The sequence below is a fragment of the Myripristis murdjan genome, chromosome 24 (assembly GCF_902150065.1).
Source record: "Myripristis murdjan chromosome 24, fMyrMur1.1, whole genome shotgun sequence".
In the NCBI taxonomy this organism is placed as follows: domain Eukaryota; kingdom Metazoa; phylum Chordata; class Actinopteri; order Holocentriformes; family Holocentridae; genus Myripristis; species Myripristis murdjan.
The window spans coordinates 7,829,682-7,848,983 of NC_044003.1; the positions used below are offsets into that span (position 1 = coordinate 7,829,682).

The 19,302-nt window shown below is 42.2% G+C and overlaps 1 protein-coding gene across 4 annotated transcripts in view; it reads right to left on the minus strand.

Annotated features, from left to right (window-relative positions):
* Window positions 1-19,302, minus strand: part of lrfn2b (leucine rich repeat and fibronectin type III domain containing 2b) — a 143,219-nt gene that overhangs the window by 86,650 nt on the left and 37,267 nt on the right. For 3 of the 4 annotated variants that reach the window (XM_030047128.1, XM_030047129.1, XM_030047127.1), the window contains exon 2: window positions 6,948-7,058. The gene's annotated coding sequence lies outside the window, so the exon portion shown is untranslated. Of the gene's footprint in view, window positions 1-6,508; window positions 6,569-6,947; window positions 7,059-19,302 lie in introns of those variants that run through there. The other variant, XM_030047130.1, reaches the window with a different exon arrangement.

A 19,302-nucleotide genomic window follows, 5' to 3' on the forward strand; every position in this document is an offset into this window, starting at 1 on the left:
TGGATAAAAGCCGCGTCTGTGCAGCCATCATTTACGCCAAGCATCAAATTTTTTTTTGCACGCGTCAGCCAGGGCGACGGACCCGCGTTACGCTTTTCAGTCGCGTGCACTCAGCGTTGGCGCGACTGACACGGAGCACTTGTTTCTTTATTTTTCGTTCTTTGTCCTGCTGCAGCGCACATGGGATATGCCTTATTGCCGTCAGATCTGGATGTAAAGCAGGGATGTTTTCATAATTTTTTGGCAATTTTATATGATGAACTGTTGTGTAAAAAAAAAACACTATGACATATAAATGAAGACTGAGAGCAAATTTATTTTCCAGGGCTCACCTTGCACCTAGAGTCTAACAGGCTGTTTTGGAGATCATCATTCATTATTAATGAGCCACTGGCTGCTAATTGGCTTGTGATGTCCCCGCCTTCCTCCCTGGCATTAAAAACAGGGATTTTAAAGCCCCAATAAAGAATAGATGTTGTTCTCAGAGTGCAGCGGTTGTATGGAGTATTGCAACAACACGAGTGTGAGTTTGTTTGCATCTGACAGGTTTGCAAACTGGAGGTCAGGAGGGCTGTTCCAAGATTCAAGTGTCATATTCACAATAACATAAATATTCTACAACAACAATATAATAGTCCATTGTGATGCCAGGATCAGGCTGGGGAGGGTGCAAAATGTAATCAATGTAATGATGGTGCTACAGTCAGTGTTACTGTAATCCCTGACGGTCAGTTACAGCAGACCTAAAAGACAAGGCGTGGTAAGACTGATAAACTGCACAGTGAAAGCTTCAAAATAAAAGTAGTGCACTAAGTTTTGTGTATGTTGTGATCAGACTATAATCCCCTTATCTTCATCTCCCTCACGCAGACCTAAAATGTGTTTGGGTAGAAGTTTTGTAATCATGAACAAGAAGTAATCATGATCGTTACGGGACAGGCGGACAGGATGGGACTGGACTGGTTACATGGCAACAGTTGTGGGACGGGAAGAAATGAATCAAGTTTGGGCACAATTTCCCTCCCGTCCCTCGAGGACGACTGTGCACGCTTTGTTTTTCCTCACTAACACCACAGAAAGACTGGCAGCTCCTCGTCAATCTTGAATTGTTTGGAGGTTTTCAGATCCCTGCACTTGTCAAATGCATCTCCAACATTAACTTGACCTCAAGCTTTACTACATACAACTTTCTGGTGCTCTTCTGTGGTCAGACGGGGACATTTCTCTCTTTTGCTGTTGTGGCTGTGGGTTGTGAGTTGAGCCGACGATGAAAAAGCTCACAGTATCATCCTTGAGCATTCTGTGTTTGCAAACCTAACCCTCCAGCTCTGAGCGTGAGCTCTGGTTGGTTACCCTTCCTCTTCTCCTTCTTGATGTGTAATGGTGGTTGGCAAATGAGTGGAAATGACATGGTTACCGCCACCAACTGGTGTGAGGTGAGGTTACCCGCTTGTCACCTGCACACACACACCTTCCTTCATCCTAAGATAATCCTGGGGCAGACAAGGGAGCATTGGGACTGTTCTTTAAAAATTCCAGATTGGGATTTTAAGCAGAAACTGTTTTGAGAAGCGGCTACAGTGACTGGAAATAAATCTGCACTCTTTCACCGTATTCACCACAACATGTAGTTTTGGTGAGTGAATTTATGTTTTAATTGTGATTGTGTTTTGAAATAAAGCTGGTTCTGCAACAGCACTGCAAAAAATTAGCTCGAAACAAGAAACAAATTTTGCCAATGGAACAAGCAAATTTTTACTTGTGACACAAGTGAACAAGTAAAAATTTGCTCGTTCCATTGGCAAAATTTGTTTCTTGTTTCTTGTTTCAAGCTAATTTTCACTTGTTTCAAGTAAATTTTCACTTGAATCAAGTGAAAATTGTCTAAAGACAAGTTATTTCTGAGCTGATCATGTCTTATTTTAAGTGTAATGAGATATTTTGACTAGAAATAAGACATTTTTTCTTGAAATAGGACAAATAATCTTGGTAAGATTTTGACTTTTTGCAGAGAGATAACCACACTATATGGTCAGAGAAACAACTTAAGTACTGCAGGTAATTCATCTCTGTCTATTTAAATTTTTTTTTCATAATAACCCTGGGTGTAACCCTAACACACACATATTTATACACATTATACAACCCCAAAAACAGTCGTTTGTTGCATAAAGTCCCTATTGAAGATGCATCTATATTTTTCCTAAGCTCGGTGTTGCTGTGTTTAGGTTCATTTTTTGGCCTCGATGCTGCACAGAACCAGAAGGAAGAAAGGGAGAGCTTGCCGACAGATTCTCTCCCTCCTCCCATCGACAAACCCTGGGCCTTGTTGACTGGACGGCAGCTGGAAGCCAATATGTTCACTATGGAGAGGCGAGGATCCGCTGACAGGCCCTTCTGCTCTCCCACTGCTCTTAGCTGTGTGTGGGAAGTGCTGCGATCAGACCTCTTTGGATTAGAAAGCAGGCAGCACAATTGTACATCCATCAGCATCATCCGCGCCGATTTGTCTTCAAATGGAGTCAACACATTAATATTTTCCCCTGATGGTCGGGGAAAAGCAGCGAGATTTGTTGCTCGCTGCCGCCGAGAAATAAAGTTTTAAGGGCGCCTCGAGAAGTCACTAAATCTCCAGGCGGGGTCGACAAGCTGACAACAGCATCTCGGCTGTACAATTTTCAGTGACGAGGATCTTTTATGATGAAACTACAAGAACAACAAACAGAAGGAGAAAACATAATCCACGTCTATAAAGTATACAGTGACCTATTTCCGCAAATACTTTTTTTTTTTTTTTTTGCTATCCAATCAATATCAGTAAACTGGCGTGCAAGGAGATTGCTGGCTGTCATGTTCTCATTTATTCACCATGGCCTATTACTGACATGTTCTTTTGTTTATCATTAACTGCCACTGATTGCTTTTGATGTACAGTTGTTTTTGCCCCCTTTTTACGCTCTCTGCTAATTACTTTCCTCGTATTTTAATATATTTCTCTTTGTAAGGGAACAGTGGGTGCCAAGAAAGGCGCCTATCAAATGAAATCTATTATGGTTGTTATTTTGTTACAAGAAAACAAAGCTAATTATATGTGTACATGTCGAGTCGGTGCCTGACTATTCCCTCTCAGTGCTGCTGCTGTTGAGTGGGAAATATTTGAGGTGGCAATAGCTACCGATGCAGCATCAGAACCTGGAGCGGTACCAGGGGTATATATATCTAGGTCTCGGTTAATCCAGGACAGCTACAGGTCACCCACTTTCTAAGATTAACCCTTTTCCATCCCAGACTGCAGCGATCACTCGACTCTGGTATGACAAGGGCATCATCAAGCCTCAAAAAAAAAAAAAAAAACATGTTGGAAACTTGTGTGATAATTTGGACTACACTGCACAAGTACAACTACAGAACTCTAAGCAGTACCACAGCTGTAGTTTGGGGTTAAATGGCTTGCTTAAAGGTATACTTCACCCAAAATCTAAATGTTTTGCATCGCATCCTCACTGCAAAAACTCCAAATCTTACCAAGATTATTTGTCTTATTTCAAGTCAAAAATGTCTTATTCCTAGTCAAAATATCTCATTACACTTAAAATAAAACATGATCACCTCAGAAGAAACTTGTTTTTAGACAATTGTCTCTTGTTTCAAGTGAAAATTTGCTTGAAACAAGTGAAAATTTGCTTGTTTCATTGGCAAAATTTGTTTCTTGTTTCTAGAAAATTTTCACTTATTTCAAGTGAATTTTCACTTTTTGCACTGGCAAATTTTGCCAATGAAACTAGCGAATTTTCACTTGTTTCAAGTAAATTTTCACTTGAAACAAGTGAAAATTCACTTGTAGCCACTTGGAGCCACTTCTGTTAGAATGGAGCGGATCACTGACTTCAACAAATTCTCCAATTCCTCACACAGTCGATGTTTTTTTAATCTCCATTTGCAGGTTCAACACATTCCAAACCAATGTACTTTAAGATGCAAAAAAATAGCTAAATAAACCAGTTCCAGAAAGTGCCTCGTGCACGACCAGCTGTGCATGACTGGCGTGCACGTTCGCCAAATTGAAGACCCATCTCCAGATCGTGAGCCATGCAATTAAAATTGTATTTTTTGTTGGATATTCATGACAACTTTGAGTGGGTTAATGATACAAAATGCAACTTTGGCTTAAACCGGGAAGTCCCTTCAGGTGGGAATCTCTCCTCCGAGGCCAAGATAGCACACCAGTTACAGTTTCACAGAATAACACACAATAGGCAGGGATTACAGTGAAAAGCACACACTGCATAGAGAAAAAATAAAAATGAGCTCAAATAAAGCAGTTGCATTCCTCAGTTGCATGGACTTTCAACATGGCTTTAAAAACTCTTGCAAGGGATTAGATTATGACAATGTAGCAAGCTCTGCAGATTATTCCAAGTTGAGGGAGCAAAGTAGGAGAAGGCTTTTTTTTTTTTTTTACTATAGCTCAGTGCAAACCCTTGGAACCTGGCAAAGAAGCAGATACAGTGGTGGAAAAAAAGTTTTCGGACACCCTTAAAATTTTACACAATCTCAAATATTATCTTTTTTGTGTTTCAAAAGGTGTGGCTGCATTAGACAGATACAAACAAATACAAATTATATTACAAATTATACAGAAAAACGAACAAAACTAAAGCTGGAAACTGGACTCATCTGACCACAGAATCTTCTTCCAGTTCCTGGCTGTCCAGTTCTTGTGTGCCTGGGCCGACGACGCCGGGCTAACCTCTGTCTCTCAGTGATCAGGGGCTTCTTGATAGCCTTGTAGGATCTTAAGCCATGATCTAAAAGTCGGCCACGTACAGTGCGGGTGGAACACTGGACACCAGTTTGGTTTGACCCCTGCTGCTGAAGCTCCTGTGATGTCATTCGGTGGTTTTGCCTGCACATGCGGATCAGGATGCGGTCATTTCTTGCTGAAGAAACCCTCGGACGCCCAGATCTTGGTTTGTCTTCCAAGCTGTTGGTTCATCTGTATTTCTGCAGAGTGTATCCAACTGCTGAAGGACTGCATCTGCACTTCCTGGCTATCTGGCGGCAGCTGTACCCTTCCTGGCTGAGAATCTTTATCTTCAGGTGTGTTTCCTGCATTAGGTTCCTTGTTTTAGCCATTTTTGTGTCTGAAGAACTTTCACATGTGCTGGCTTTATATAGACACCAAGCTTGGCAACAAAAATTGTGTCTTTTAATAAAAAGAACGACCTTCATCACTGGTACTAAAATGACCCAATACTCAAAATTTCTTATGTATTTTTATGGAACCAATCAATTTGAGGTTTTTAATGGCTTTTTTAGGATTTGTTTAGTATTTTGGCTGTAACTGTACTAAAAGAAATTGCACTTGAAGACCTAAGAGTGATTCTTAATGCAACATTTCACAAATGCATGGGGTGTCCGAAAACTTTTTTCCACCACTGTATATACTTTTGGGGTGAAATATCCCTTTAACCCTCCTGTTATGTTCACATTTTTTAACATCTTATTATTATTATTTCTAAGTAACCATTTTTGTTATTTATAACCAATGTGTTACAAAATGTGTACAGGACATTGAAAACATATCATCATGTGAATTTCATCCTTACCCGGTAGTACCCATTACATTAGGAAAACTCATTAAATATGAAGCAAAAAAAATGATGTTAATCATTTATTTAGAGACGTTAAACATTGGCTGGGGTCAAATTGACCCCAAACATAATAGGAGGGTTAAGAGCATCTCCGTTTTAGATGATGGAAGTGTGTGTACTTCACTTTCTCGCCACAGATTTTGCCATCCAGTCCTGGGATTCATCTCAGTGACCTCCCTGACCGGTTTGCTTCTTATTCTGTTCTGTGTTCGGTGTTGCCTCCTCTGCAGCTCGTGGTGTTTCACACAGCCGAGGTTACAGGTTTGTTTTCCACGCTAAAAATGCACTCACTCTGAGGTACTTTGGTTAAAAGTGTCCACCGGAAAAAAAAAAGAGCAAATGTATGCTCTGCTGTGGGTTATGATGGTTATTACCTCTTTGCTTGCTTTCTCGATTATTGTCGGCGGCGCTGTAAAGTGAACTGTGGCGTTTCTTTATAAAATGCACTATTAAATTTGACTGGAGTGTCCACAGTGACTAAGGGGTTTGTCACAGCTGTGTGCTGTCCTAAGGATGTGCTTATACAGTAATTGGCTATAATCCCGTTGAAAGCCGGAATGCCACACACTGCAGGAGCTTCACACAGCGGCTCCTCTGAGGAACACATAATGCAAAAGTTTATTTACTGCAGTTTTGTATTTGGTTAATTTAGATTTACACGGCCCATTTACAAGTGAACAAAGGCTTGTATATTCGAGTCACATGGACTCGCAGTTCCCTCGCTTGTTGGACGGAGGCGTCCTGCAATATGAGAGCGAGGCTGGCGGTGGGGAGGGAGTCAAAACAAATCCAATTCTGGCCCTTGTAACTTTAGCTAAGCATGAAGGACTCGTCTGCACTCTGCCATAATTTACCTTCTGTGGTGTTCATTCCAGCGGAGAGCGCTTAAAGAAACAGCTGAAAACGAGCATCGGTCCAGACTGCAGTTTGTCCTTGGTGCATGTTGATATTCTAGGCTTCCCAACAGAGCGGCTCTTGCCTGTATCGCATGTCGGCATCCAGCCTCCCGTACCTTGGGGAAACCTTGGGGTCGTTTCCTGGATTTGGTTTAGATTACAACCTCACACCTAATCAACAGCAGTATCGAAGTGTGCTTGAAAGAGGAGACCCCGGGTATTAAAAAAAAAAAAAAAAAAAAAACGCTCCAGAAATACTCGGTGTGGATGCTCATCCGGCTGAATATCCGCATTTTCCTCAGATATTGGAACCGCACCAGATCTAATGTACCCTATCCCTTGTGTTATTTGTTATTTTGGGGTGAAACCTCGCTGTTGTTTGTGGAGTCCGTCTCACCTTGGCAGTTGAGGTAGGTTCCTTGTTATCTTCTCCCAGCCTGGGTAAAACTTTGGAGCTTTTCTTTCTTTTACAAAAGGATATCATACTTCATCGGGTCATGCTGTCCCCCTGCAAGGAAAAAACAAACAAGTACAATAAACTCGTGTGACACTGGATAACAGCAAAAAAAGACAAAAAAAAAAAAGGAGCCAGACTTCAAGAGGGCGAGGTTATGGATTGTTACAAATGTGGATTTTTTTGTTTGAAGCGTTTGAGATGAGGAGCTCAACATCAGCTATCCAGTCACCAGATAGCCGGTGTGGGCGCTTAAAGGAAATGCGGTAATGTCCGCTTTGATGTGCTCACGTGAGGCGAAAGACCTCCAGGGTAGTCTCCCTTGCAATTCATTAGTCCGATACGCAATCCTTCCCCGGGGGTAAAGCCAACACAATTACCCAGCACACACCGTATCTTCTTTCGGCTCCTGATATCACAATCTGTGAAACTCAAGGAGAGCTCGGGGTCTTTCTCCTCTCGCGCAGATAAGCTCCCGTTACACCAATGTCATACTCGCACTTCTCGTCGTAACCCTCGCTGTCCTACAGTACCTACATGTGTACGTATGGCCCTCAACCAAACAACTCCAACTCCATAATCGTCATCGGAGTCCCATTTAATCCTGCTTCATTTCAGCTTAATTTCTATTTCAGCTTGTTTATGGTACTGTTTTTTTTTTTTTTCTCCATGCCAGAGCACGCACAGCTGCTGATTTGTGCCAAAACATCACAATATCAAAACAAAAAGGAGAAGCCATATTTTTGTCATCTGATGTTGTAATTAGTGTCATTTTGTGTGAATCCGGTTAGGAGTACTGGATATCGTGTATTAAGCTCTGGAGGAATGCAATCACGCAATGTGTTTGTACTCAGTGAAGATCTCCTCGCTAAATAATGCACCGTACTTAGAGGAATATAGGCACTGTTGTTCTGCAGCGATATTTAATTTGTGTTGTGACACCCGTAGATGTAAAAGTCACATCAAGTGTGTTTTCCACCTGCATAGAATGCATTAGGCTTCGTGATCATGAGCGTCATGTCATTCAAATACGAAAGGACACATTAGACAAGGTAACAATGCGCAACCAAATGAAGATGGAGACTACAACATGAAAACATAATCATGCAATAAAACATACAACAGGTGCAGCAGTGCAGCTGAAAAACGGTACAGCCTCACAGTAACAGCTCTTCTTGCAAATTTAAAAATACACGCATGCATAGTGTTTCATAAGGCGTAGTTTCATATGTTATTTTGTGTATCATTTGCTATTTTGCCTTTAGTTTAATACACATGTGAATACGCAGAATAAAGATGGTATTTTTATTATTGTGGCAACAGAGTCACCAAAGAAGACATGAAGAAGACAGTACAGCTGGGTAATATATCAATATTACATCAATATCATGACATAAGATTAGATATATTCTGGGATTTTGGGTATCATAATATGATAATACCATAAGTGTTGTCTTTTCCTGGTTCTCAAAATTAAAGGATGCAATTTTCTGATTTTTTTAGACTGGCTGTTTTCTTGTTTGCCTCTACCTGCTCAGCATCATATCTGCATGCAATCCACATGCGTGCGGTAAATATTCTGTGAAAGCACCAACAGTCATCCCAACAACATTGTAATTTTAAGCACTTTCAAACCAGAGGAACCGTTTCTTCTTTCTAAGAACAGCTGGAGAAACAACTGGCTTTTTATTGAAGGACATCGGCCATGATTGCAGTTCTTTTGGACACTATTTTTAGGGACTTTTTAAAGCCCTTGCTTCAGGATGGGCTCTCTCCAAGCACAAGAGGAACCTTGAGTGACATTAAATGAACAGCGATTGGTTCAGATGTAAGTGCACACTGATTGGTCAAAGTCTCGAGCCACTGCAGCATCGGCCACCGCGATTTTTAAGAGCCGGTGTAAGAAAACAGCTTACTTAACGTTAACCCTTTGCTTGCATGATGGGATTTGCACAAACACAAACATACAGGCCGTCAGTGGAGGCCAGGCTTTATTGAGCCTTTATGCAACAGAGGAAACACAATGCAATTTTGGCTTGTCATAACAAAATCTATATATTTTAAACTAATCGTCAACTCCAGCGTTCCTGCTGGTGATGTGAATGCATACAGAAAAAGCTCCTGAAGGTATGTAGTTCTTGCAGGAGCTCCCAAGTTGGTAGCACAAAAGGGCCTAACATCAACATTCAGTCAAAACATTTGTGATATTTGATTTTGACAGACCCATCTAGCACCTTGTTACACTCCACTCACTTCCTGATTGTGTAACTCAACAGAAAACACTGTGACAATAATGGCAATAATGCAGGCTGACATTTTGCATGCTGTAATCTTACAAAACTGTTGCTGTGTTAAATACAGCTTTACCTAGAAAGGTTATGCATTCAGGAGATGTAGCTCATCCTCCGGTGACCATGCTGGAGGTCCTACATTTTAATGGGTAACAATGGCTGTGAACAGCGGACATGTGTTTAATACTTCAATGAAAATACCATCTCTGCACATCAATTTGGACTTAAAAGGGTCTCGGTGCAGATGCTGCATACCTGCCCGAGAATATCAATTTGCGGCTTCCACATTGTCTGCATTTTTGTTTTACCTCATATTTATGTTCAACTACAAGTTTTACTGAGTCACCAAAGCGAGAAAAAAAACTGTAAATTTGTTGGGTTTGACTGGAACTGAAGCATGTTACCAATTCATGTTAATCTCAATGATAATCTCAGTTCTAAGCCAGAAAAAGCATATCTGGTCAGCTACAAACGCACCTTAATTGAACATATCTCATAGAGTTCATATATTAACATTAGCGTTAGTCTCTTTGCTAAATTAGCCAAAAAAACAAAAACAAAAACAGATGTTCAGGTGACTGTGCTGGCTCCTCTCAAGCAACAACATGTGTTGCTTTGGAGTAAAACTTGGAACAAATGACAATACACAGCCAAATCACATTTTTTTTCCCACAAATCCCTTTTTGTGTAGCCCAGTTGCTGTTTATTTAATTGCACAAAGACTTTTTTTTTTTTTCCATCTGACCTCCATGAAGGCGCCAGATGTTGTTGCTAGGAGATTTGTGCCGCAAATGCAGAGTGTTTGTGGGAGAGGGGAAACGCCAGTCCACGGTGTGCAGCGAACAACACGTTGACAGCGTTGTTTATTCAGTTAAATTTGCAGCAGCACACGGAAATTGGAGGCCACAGTGCACTGATGCTTATGAAGATGTATGGGTAAGTATCCCATGGGACACACCTGCTCAGGCAGCACAATCTCTTCTAAGCAATGATTCTCGCAGTGGCTTTTTTTTTTTTTTTCTCTCTTTTTTTTCTCCATCTGCCGCCGAATCTTAATCACTGTCACCGAAATAGAGGCCAAGTGCTAAAACATTCTGATGGCCCAGCAAGAAAATAATATACACCACATACATTTTGCATACGGTATGTCTGTTTTTTGATTAGCTTGCACCGCATTAGGTACAACACACCTTAAACAACAGCTGAGGCCACGGGAGCCACTGCCGGGGCAAGTTTGAATGCCTTTTCGACCAACTGATTTTAGCTGCACTTTGAAGCGTGCCGGAATGAGGAATACGCTCATTCATATTCATCACTGAGCAATTTTGTGGCACTCATCATGAATACGCGTTGTCGTCCGACGACTTTTATGGACTTTTTAGACTGGAGGGAGGGAGCGAGGGAATGAGCTAAGTCAGAGGAGCAATGAGTACATGAGGTGTAGATTAATAGATGATTAAAGATGAAAAAAAAAAGCAAATATGAACTCATCTTGAGCCCTGTGCCAAATATATCTTTCTAAATGACACACTTTTGCATATATTGAATATAATCTGCAGATATAGTGTTGTAAAATACCTTTACCATATCTTATTCAGTTTGTAACCACTGACCTATTTCACCACTTTTACATTGAGGCTGAACCAAAGCCAGAACTCAAGTACAGATGCCTGATTGCTGCTGCACACATGACAGCCATTGCTTGAAAAGTTGTAATTATGCCTTTTTTTCTACCATCAGAGGAAGAAAAGATGTGGTACCCACTCGATAAAAAGGGAGAAGGGACTTTTTTTGTGTGTGTGTTCCCACATATCCATTTGTTTTACATACTTTCATGCAGGAATCGTCCACTGAGGCACTAATGCAGGACAGATGCACGGCAGGATGGGGGTCTTCTACCACGGCGGCTATTATTGAGTGCATGCAAATAACGGGTAAATTATTAATAAGTCCTTCACGGAGAAAGAGTGCCTCCGTAATCAGAAACGGCTGCGGACAACGGGGAATAGGACTTGGGGGTTTTCAAGTTCGCCGCGGCGCTTTGATCGCAAACCTAGTGGAAAGGTGCTGACCTGGTACGGCGTTTATACTTTCCCCCATTCTCTTTTTTATTTGAGAGCTCGAAGTGCCTGGCAAATATGCAGCACAGGCAAACCTGGTCACGCATCAACAAACAGCTGCCCCTCGGATGAGGAGGCGCTCCCCGCATCAGCCCGGAGAGCCACGCGGTCGGCCTCAGAGGTCTTCGGATTCCTCCCTGCCATCATTAGGCTGGCGGCTTCGCGCAGCGGTACTCAATAATAAGCCTGTATGTTCCCTGTTGTGTTCTCATGCTAAATACATTACTTGCCTACTCGGGCATGTATATGTATGGCAAACAAATGCATTAGCAGCCCTTGAATGAATGAGTGCCCCCCTCCGCCCCCGCCCGCCCGCCCCCCTTACACAGTCTGTAGCGGTAGCACTGCCAGTCCTAATCAGCGCTGTGCAGTCAGAAAGTGAGTGCATTATCTGCAAGGGAGCAGAGACAAGAGAAAGAAGGGGGGGTGTGGGGGGGTTGCGAGCGGCGCAAAAGCTCTCTCCGCTCGTCTTCCTCAGCCCTCCGGCGAAGTTTCGCTCTTCAGCCGACCAAGATGGCTGCGCTGTTTGAGACGGCAGGTTCTTAACGCCGAAATGAAAGAAACCGTTACGAGGGGCCGCCGCTTAATCTGCGACCTTTATTGACCCCTACTGGTAATTAGGCGGAATCGCAAGACGTACGCCGCCCTTTCTGTCTTCTGTCCTCTTGAATTACGGTGGCCTGTGATTTAAATGATCAAAAAAGTCACGTTTTCAAAATTAGAGGCCAGTAAAGGAGCAGATATGAGGCACATGTAGTGTAGGGGGGGAATAAATCAAAGTCATCTTGGTTGCTGAAAGAGGACCAACGTCTGCACATCCCTCATTGGAGATGTTGACGTTGGTGGGCGTCTTGAAACGGCAATAAGTTGTTTTTCTTCTAAAAGTGGGCTCTGAACGCCACAAATCCCAGCTGTAATTACGGAGTCATTAGGACCGACCCTGCCCTCCACCTTTGCAGATATATTTGGTTCGCTTTGTACTATGGGGCCTCTTTAATAATGAAATGTTATTCTTGTTTGTCCCCTGCACGCTGTGATTGGAAGCAGTCACCGTGCCACGCTCTGGGAGAGTGGGTCGGCTGCAAGGGGAGATTGATTCGGCTTAAAGACACAGGAGCCGGGTTTCAGCTCTCCCCGACACGAGGAACGCCGGTCTGCAGGGAACATCATTCCTTATAAAAAGGCTCTCTGTCAGCGTGATACCACCTCCACTGCCACGGGCTATAGGCACTTGTCATGATACCGGTGGCTTCGTCTGAGCATAATGGATCCCCGGCAAAGCAGCCAGACACCCGGAGATGTCAGCGACAATCAGAGGAAGCGCGCTGACAAGGTTGGCATGCACATCATAAAGTGAACATTAAATATTGACCAAAGTCGGTTTCATGATCAGAGTGCAGCCCTTTTGTATCTACAGCTTTTTTTTTTTTTTTTAACGTCGTCGCATAAATAAATGTACATCCGCGATTCATCTCGTTCCCAGTTCCCAGGAAACTCGCAGATCCTCAGAAACGTCGGGTTTGCTGTTTGAAACGCCGTTTTTTAAGAAGTAAAAGTCATACTGAGCGTCTTTATTGTAACAGCATGTGGGCCGGTGCCGACACTTGGGGCAAAATATCGAAGCAAAGACCACCTGCCAGCAGAACTAGAACAGATAGATATAGAGCTTGACTGCGAATCTAATGGGACTATCCCTCGGGGCTTCAGATGGATATCGGACGTTTGCTGTTAAATTTGGATTTTCCATTCATCCATCCATCTCAGCATTTTAATCTGAGAGGCGGCAAGAACTAACAAGACCGCAGTTAAAGCCTAAAGCCTATAGATACATTTCTGAAGTATGGATGCTGGGTTTCACTGAGGCTCTGGCTTGTGGTGGTCAGGTTAGGACAAAATTTTTCTCAGGCACAGATGGTTTGGCTTCAGGCCCGATTCAAGTTCTAGTCAGAAACTCGCTGACTTAAAAATTCATCCTGGAAACTGCTCAAATAAAGCATAATGGTCTATTCAACTATTCAAGAAGTAAGTGTATTCTCATCTCTCATAAAAGTCATATTATTCCAAGAAAAAAAAAGAAAGAAAAGTACAATTACAGTCAATAGAGAGAGAAAAAAAAATTGCTGCCATCACCAGGCGGGGAGGTGGTGCTGCAGGGTCGAGGCAGGGCAAGAGCCCCTGGGATTACATGCGCCACTGATTATGAAGCATCCCATCTCATTGGCCTCATGAATACAATCACCGAGCCTTGACACGTGGCCGAGAAAACCTTTTTGATGTTTCTAGCGGCTCTAAATAATGGATTCACGACTTGCGATGCGTCGCAGGATGAGTTCCTGGGAGCTCTGTAGCACACATGCGGTAATCTCACCGGATCCTCCTCCTCTTGTCTCTGAAACCTGTCAGATGATCAGGGAGCCTGCACAGCTTGTCTTTGGCAGGGAAAAACAAAAACACAAAGCAGCTAAATGAGTCCTGATGGGCCTTTGGCTGTCAACCAAAAACAGCAAATTCAATATCATGGTCGCAAATTCAAATGTCCTATTTTTCTAGTACTATCTGTATTTGCAGCTCCTTACATGGCGTGAAAACAATACCCACATAACTATACAGGCATGTCTATGCCTTCCATAAATATTGGGAAAATCCTATTAAGCTCCCTATTCATCATATCCCCTAAACAGGAATGTAATTAAGCTGAGACTACAAAATAAACGACGACAACGCATGTTTCCTGCATAAATATCCCCAGTGGATTCAACAAAGGCTCTAACTGTCAAGGGAGAGTTCACATCGAGCTTTACTTCCACCCGCGAGCATGACAGCAGCCAAAAAAAAAAAAAAAAAAACGTCCAGTCACCGTAAGTCCAAAAAAGAGCCAAGCTGGCCGCATTAAGTTTTGTTGACTCTGGATTGGCTGACGTGACCTCAATCCGCTGCCTCGCTGGCTGCCTGCTTAGATCCTGGCCGTCTCGGGCTGTAAGGCCTTCTCCTTCATCAGGTCCAGCTAAAGCCTCACACACGCTGCCCATCATCGGTGTGGATTAGAGGGCTATTGCCAGCACAAGTCAGAAGCTGTCTCCTCTAACAGACTTACTCTTACTTAGTCATTGGACAGCTCGGCCCATCCCCAAAACATCACCTGAAAACCCCTTTGAGCCAAAACTCTTGGATAGTTTTGGTAGAACTTATCCCCCTTTGAGTATAAGCCCTCAAATCCAGCACTCTGTGGAGCATTATTGCGTCAGGGTGTCGTGTATAATTCCTAGATGAACAAACTTAAGTCTCGCGGCGTTAACAGAATTAATGGCAAGATCCAGAGTCTACTGTGAGGTTTTTTGCATGAAATAGTGCATTTTTCTCGGTAATAAATCCGTAAAGTTGAAACTTGATTCATAGCTTGTTGGGTCAGTGATAATGACAGAGTGGTGTAAAGGTGCGATATCTGCGGACAGGCTGCAAAAATGTAATACACTGCAAAAACTCAAAATCTTACCAAGATTATTTGTCTTATTTCAAGTCAAAAATGTCTTATTCCTAGTCAAAATATCTCATTACACTTAAAATAAGATATGATCACCTCAGAAGTAAATTGTTTTTAGACATTTTTCACTTGTTTCAAGTGAAAATTTGCTTGAAACAAGTGAAAATTTGCTTGTTTCATTGGCAAAATTTGTTTACTGTTTCTAGCTAATTTTCACTTATTTCAAATGAATTTTCACTTTTTCCACTGGCAAATGTTGCCAATGAAACAAGCAAATTTTCACTTGTTTCAAGTAAATTTTCACTTGAAACAAGTGAAAATTGTCTAAAAACAATTTACTTCTGAGGTGATCATGTCTTATTTTAAGTGTAATTAGATATTTTGACTAGAAATTAGATATTTTTGACTTGAAATAAGACAAATAATCTTGGTAAGATTTTGCGTTTTTGCAGTGTAAAAACACGAACGCATGAGTGGTTAATGCTGCTGGAGAGATACTGCGTGCAGAGGCAGACCTTTCCTCGAATGAATCAAGTTCAAAAGTTCAAAAACATCATGACACTTTCTATTCCAGCTCCTTGTTTTGCTTTGTTTATTTTTTTATAGACAAATATTCATAAAACCTGAGCGGAACAGGGCCGCATGCCTGAAACTGTGGCGTTTTGTTGTAAAAAATTAAATAAGTACATCCAAAACCCGCGCAGAAACACAAAAGCAGCAGCGCACTTCCTCCAGATACTGAAACGGAAAAAGATACACGAGCGACAGCCGATCCTGAGAGTGTTTTCTCCCCTCGCCTTGAAATGCCATTGTGTCTCTGTCGCATCACTCCGTCACGGCCTATATATAGGCCTCTTCCTGGGACATGAATAAACATCAGTGCGAGCGTGTGACTGGCTGTTGACAGGGCTGTCCTCAGTCACTCAGGTGGTTTGACACTCCTGCCACACTGAAGACACCTTAACTCTGCCTGTCACCCCCCCGAAGCTGCTTCAAAGCCCCGTGCGTCTTCCACAGGCATGTTTATGAGCAGAAATTAAACTTCGGCTTAGAAGATAACCGGGAGATTTTTTTCCACCCTTGTCTGGGCCCGTTCTGTCTCCAGCCTTTACGTTTGCTAATTATCACGCAGATTTACATGCTTTAACCTTAAAGGGTTGGTTCAGATTTTTTGATTTTTTTGTGGGGTTGCATGATGTACCAACCCGTAGTCAGTGTATGAGAAGGCGGTCTGTTTTTAGAAGCAGGCAGCAGTACAGACACTGTGCTTATGCATAGGAGCAGGGAATTTCTATGGTGGAGAAAATGCAGCACCAAAGGAAAGGGCTGTCTGACGGCAAAGTTAAAGAGTGAAAATATTCTAAATATAGCATGCACTGATACAGATTTTTTTTTTTTTTTTTTTCCAAGTGGGCCTTTTTTAGGTGGGTAAAATACATTTTGCTTCTGCCCGCTTCCACAGCAGTGCATGGAAAGGCATTTGTGGTTAAAGTCCTGCCTGCATCTCCAAACTGCAGGACTGCCATCCGCCATCTACTGCAGGATTACACACTGAATCCAAACTAACCCTTTAAACTGACTGAGGCCATTCTCCTGACTACAGCGTCATCTGAGTGTCATAATTGGTGTCGAACTGTGCTAAATCTATGTTTAACCCTATAAAGCCTGAACTATGAAAGAATTGGCAGAAAATTCCAATTTTTTGAAATTGAACCCTTTATTTAGTCCTATAAGAAAATATATATTTAAAAAAATTTAAAAAATTAAAAAATATGTTATTACACGACCTTTCTGGTGTATGATATATGATATGTACTTGAAGTGCCAATGGTATGGTCCAGGGTGAACAAGCGAAGTGTTCAAAGCTATACAACAGTATTTTGGTCAAGTATTGATTAAACTGGAAACAAAAAACGGAATTGAAAATGTGCATCATATATGATACAAATGGCTTTACAGGGTTAAAGAATCGGTTCTGTTTGTTTTGAAGTCACCGGCAATGTCGAGCGATGCAGTTTACATCGCTAAATTTCGCCTTGATCCATCCATACTCAATTCAAGTCTACGGGGCCAGAACTCATCAATCATCATTCAGTGCAAAATCCCACTTTGAACGCAAATATAATACGGGGCGTTCACTTGACGAAACATTTGCTTGACATTGCCCGTGACTGGAATAAAGGGAACAGACTCCAAAAAACCCAAACCTGTCCCGTAAAAGCCAAGTAAACACCTAATTTTACCCAGTTTTTAAAGTTGCACTGAGCAACTTTATCGCCTGTCTGGTTTGTGAAGTTTTATACCAAAGGATACCAAAGTGATGAGCGAGGTGAAAGTTCGTTAAAGATTTTAATGAGGCTTCGTTAAGATGCAGCGTCGCCAAGTGCTGTTTACCCAACTCCCTCATCATTTACAAAAGAACCACTCCCAAAAAGCACAATACAGACTAAGAGATTTTTTTCATGCCTGTCAGGAATTTAAGTTTCGCCTAAAATAACTGCAATCCTTAGTAAACCAGCTTCCCTGCAGTCATGGCAGCAAATAAAAAGTTAGCAGATGGAAGGTTTCAGTGTGTAAAGTTATCTTACTGAATGGTGCTTTGTGTGGTTTGTCCCTTTTTGGTCTCCATAGCACATGGTGGGCAAGACCCGGCGGCGGCGGCGGCATAGCTGTGAGTTAGTTCGTTTGGCAGCGTCTTGCCATGCCCGACACCAGAATTTAATTTGGGCAAATTATGTCTCAATTAGAACAGGTGGGAAGATGTGAGCCACTGCAGCCAAACTGTGTGATTCAGGCTGGCAAGAGGGCTGTAAGCTTTATTTAAAAATCTCACCAAGAGCAGTTTTAAAAGCGCCTGCGTCAAAACGGTCGAAGGTGAAGTAGCTCTGGATGCAGCGGCTGGCTGAGTAACTCTACCAGTCCTGTGTCGCCACATCCAGCACGGCTAAATAATCTGATTTTGGCATGAAAACGACACACGAGTGCATTAATGTGTGTTTTGCTTCCACTAAGAGCAAGAAAAGCATCACGTGCACCACAACACATTCAAATCAAATGACTTGTAAATGTGTACATTGTCCATTCATCTGATTATTTCTACAGTACTAGCCAGAGTATTGTGTGTATATGTATTGTAAAAGTACATTCTGATTCATGTGTTAATACATACACAACAACTGAGTTAAATCTTATCGAAAAAAACAACAAAAAAACAAAACCCATGAAGAGACATGATGAAGGAACTACCCAACTTCCCTTTGCGGCAGTGTCACTAAGATAAATAATGTGCATTTACTTCACTCGGCGAATTTAACTCTGAAAGTGACTGATAGGGTGTGTATCTCACGCTGGTATATGATGAATGAATCAATTCACAAATAGAAATTAAATGTGAGCAAATCTGCATCCGCATCTGGACGGACCTCGTGCGGCAGGCAAAACGGGACCCGCGAAGGAGAACGGTGATTCGGTAACAAGATAAAGCACCCGATAGGTTGTTCGCTCTATGATTTATTACCGGCTCCGCGGCAAAACAAGTATATCTGGCTGACGTGGACCGAGGCCCCCAAAAGCTTTTCTTCTGGGCGACAGACTTTGCATTTAGCTTTCCGCCGCGCTGCTTTCCTTTACTTTGGCCGCTGGGATGACAAGCGCCCGAGCGGCAAGGGGACATTAAGTTTTAATCTGAGCGTGATGCATGCTTATCACTCCTGACGGGCCGAAATGAACTCTTGTCGCCGGTGAAAGCCAAAACAAAGCGGCGGCGGCGGCGGTGCAGTTTTTTTTTTTTTTTTTCGTACGGCGTGATCGTACGAGTCGTCGCTCTGTCCTCAGATCAGGGGCACATCGGGGGGGAAACGGCACCGCTGCTGCTGCAGGGCCGTTTGATTGGATATACACTCACTGAGAGGGAAATGGGAAGTGATTAACAACTTGTGCATGTGCGCCGGGGCTGTCAACTTCTATTGGCCATGGTGCACCCTGATGACGACCTAATGACTGTAATTACATCAGAACGGAGGGGAAGGAGAACTGCTATCAGCCGCATAAACAAAATCTAATGATCTCACGCCAAAAAAAAAAAAAAAAAAGCATATTAAATACCCAATTCTTCAGTAAATGGCTTTCTGAAACAATAATATTGATGACAAGCAATTCAGCGGAATGAACATGCACTGTTGAACACCACAACTCAGCTAGAAAACGCTGTGACAATGTGAAAACTGATGTTTTTATTTCAACGGTGAAAAAATAAATAAATAATAATAATAATAAAATCTGCAATTACTACTGTTATTGGTGCTGGAAGGTCGTGATACTGCAATTGGGTAATAACTAGAAGCAATGTAGCTGGCGAATTTTTAAATATTCATGCTCGATGACTTTTGATTAAAAAAAAAGTTTTC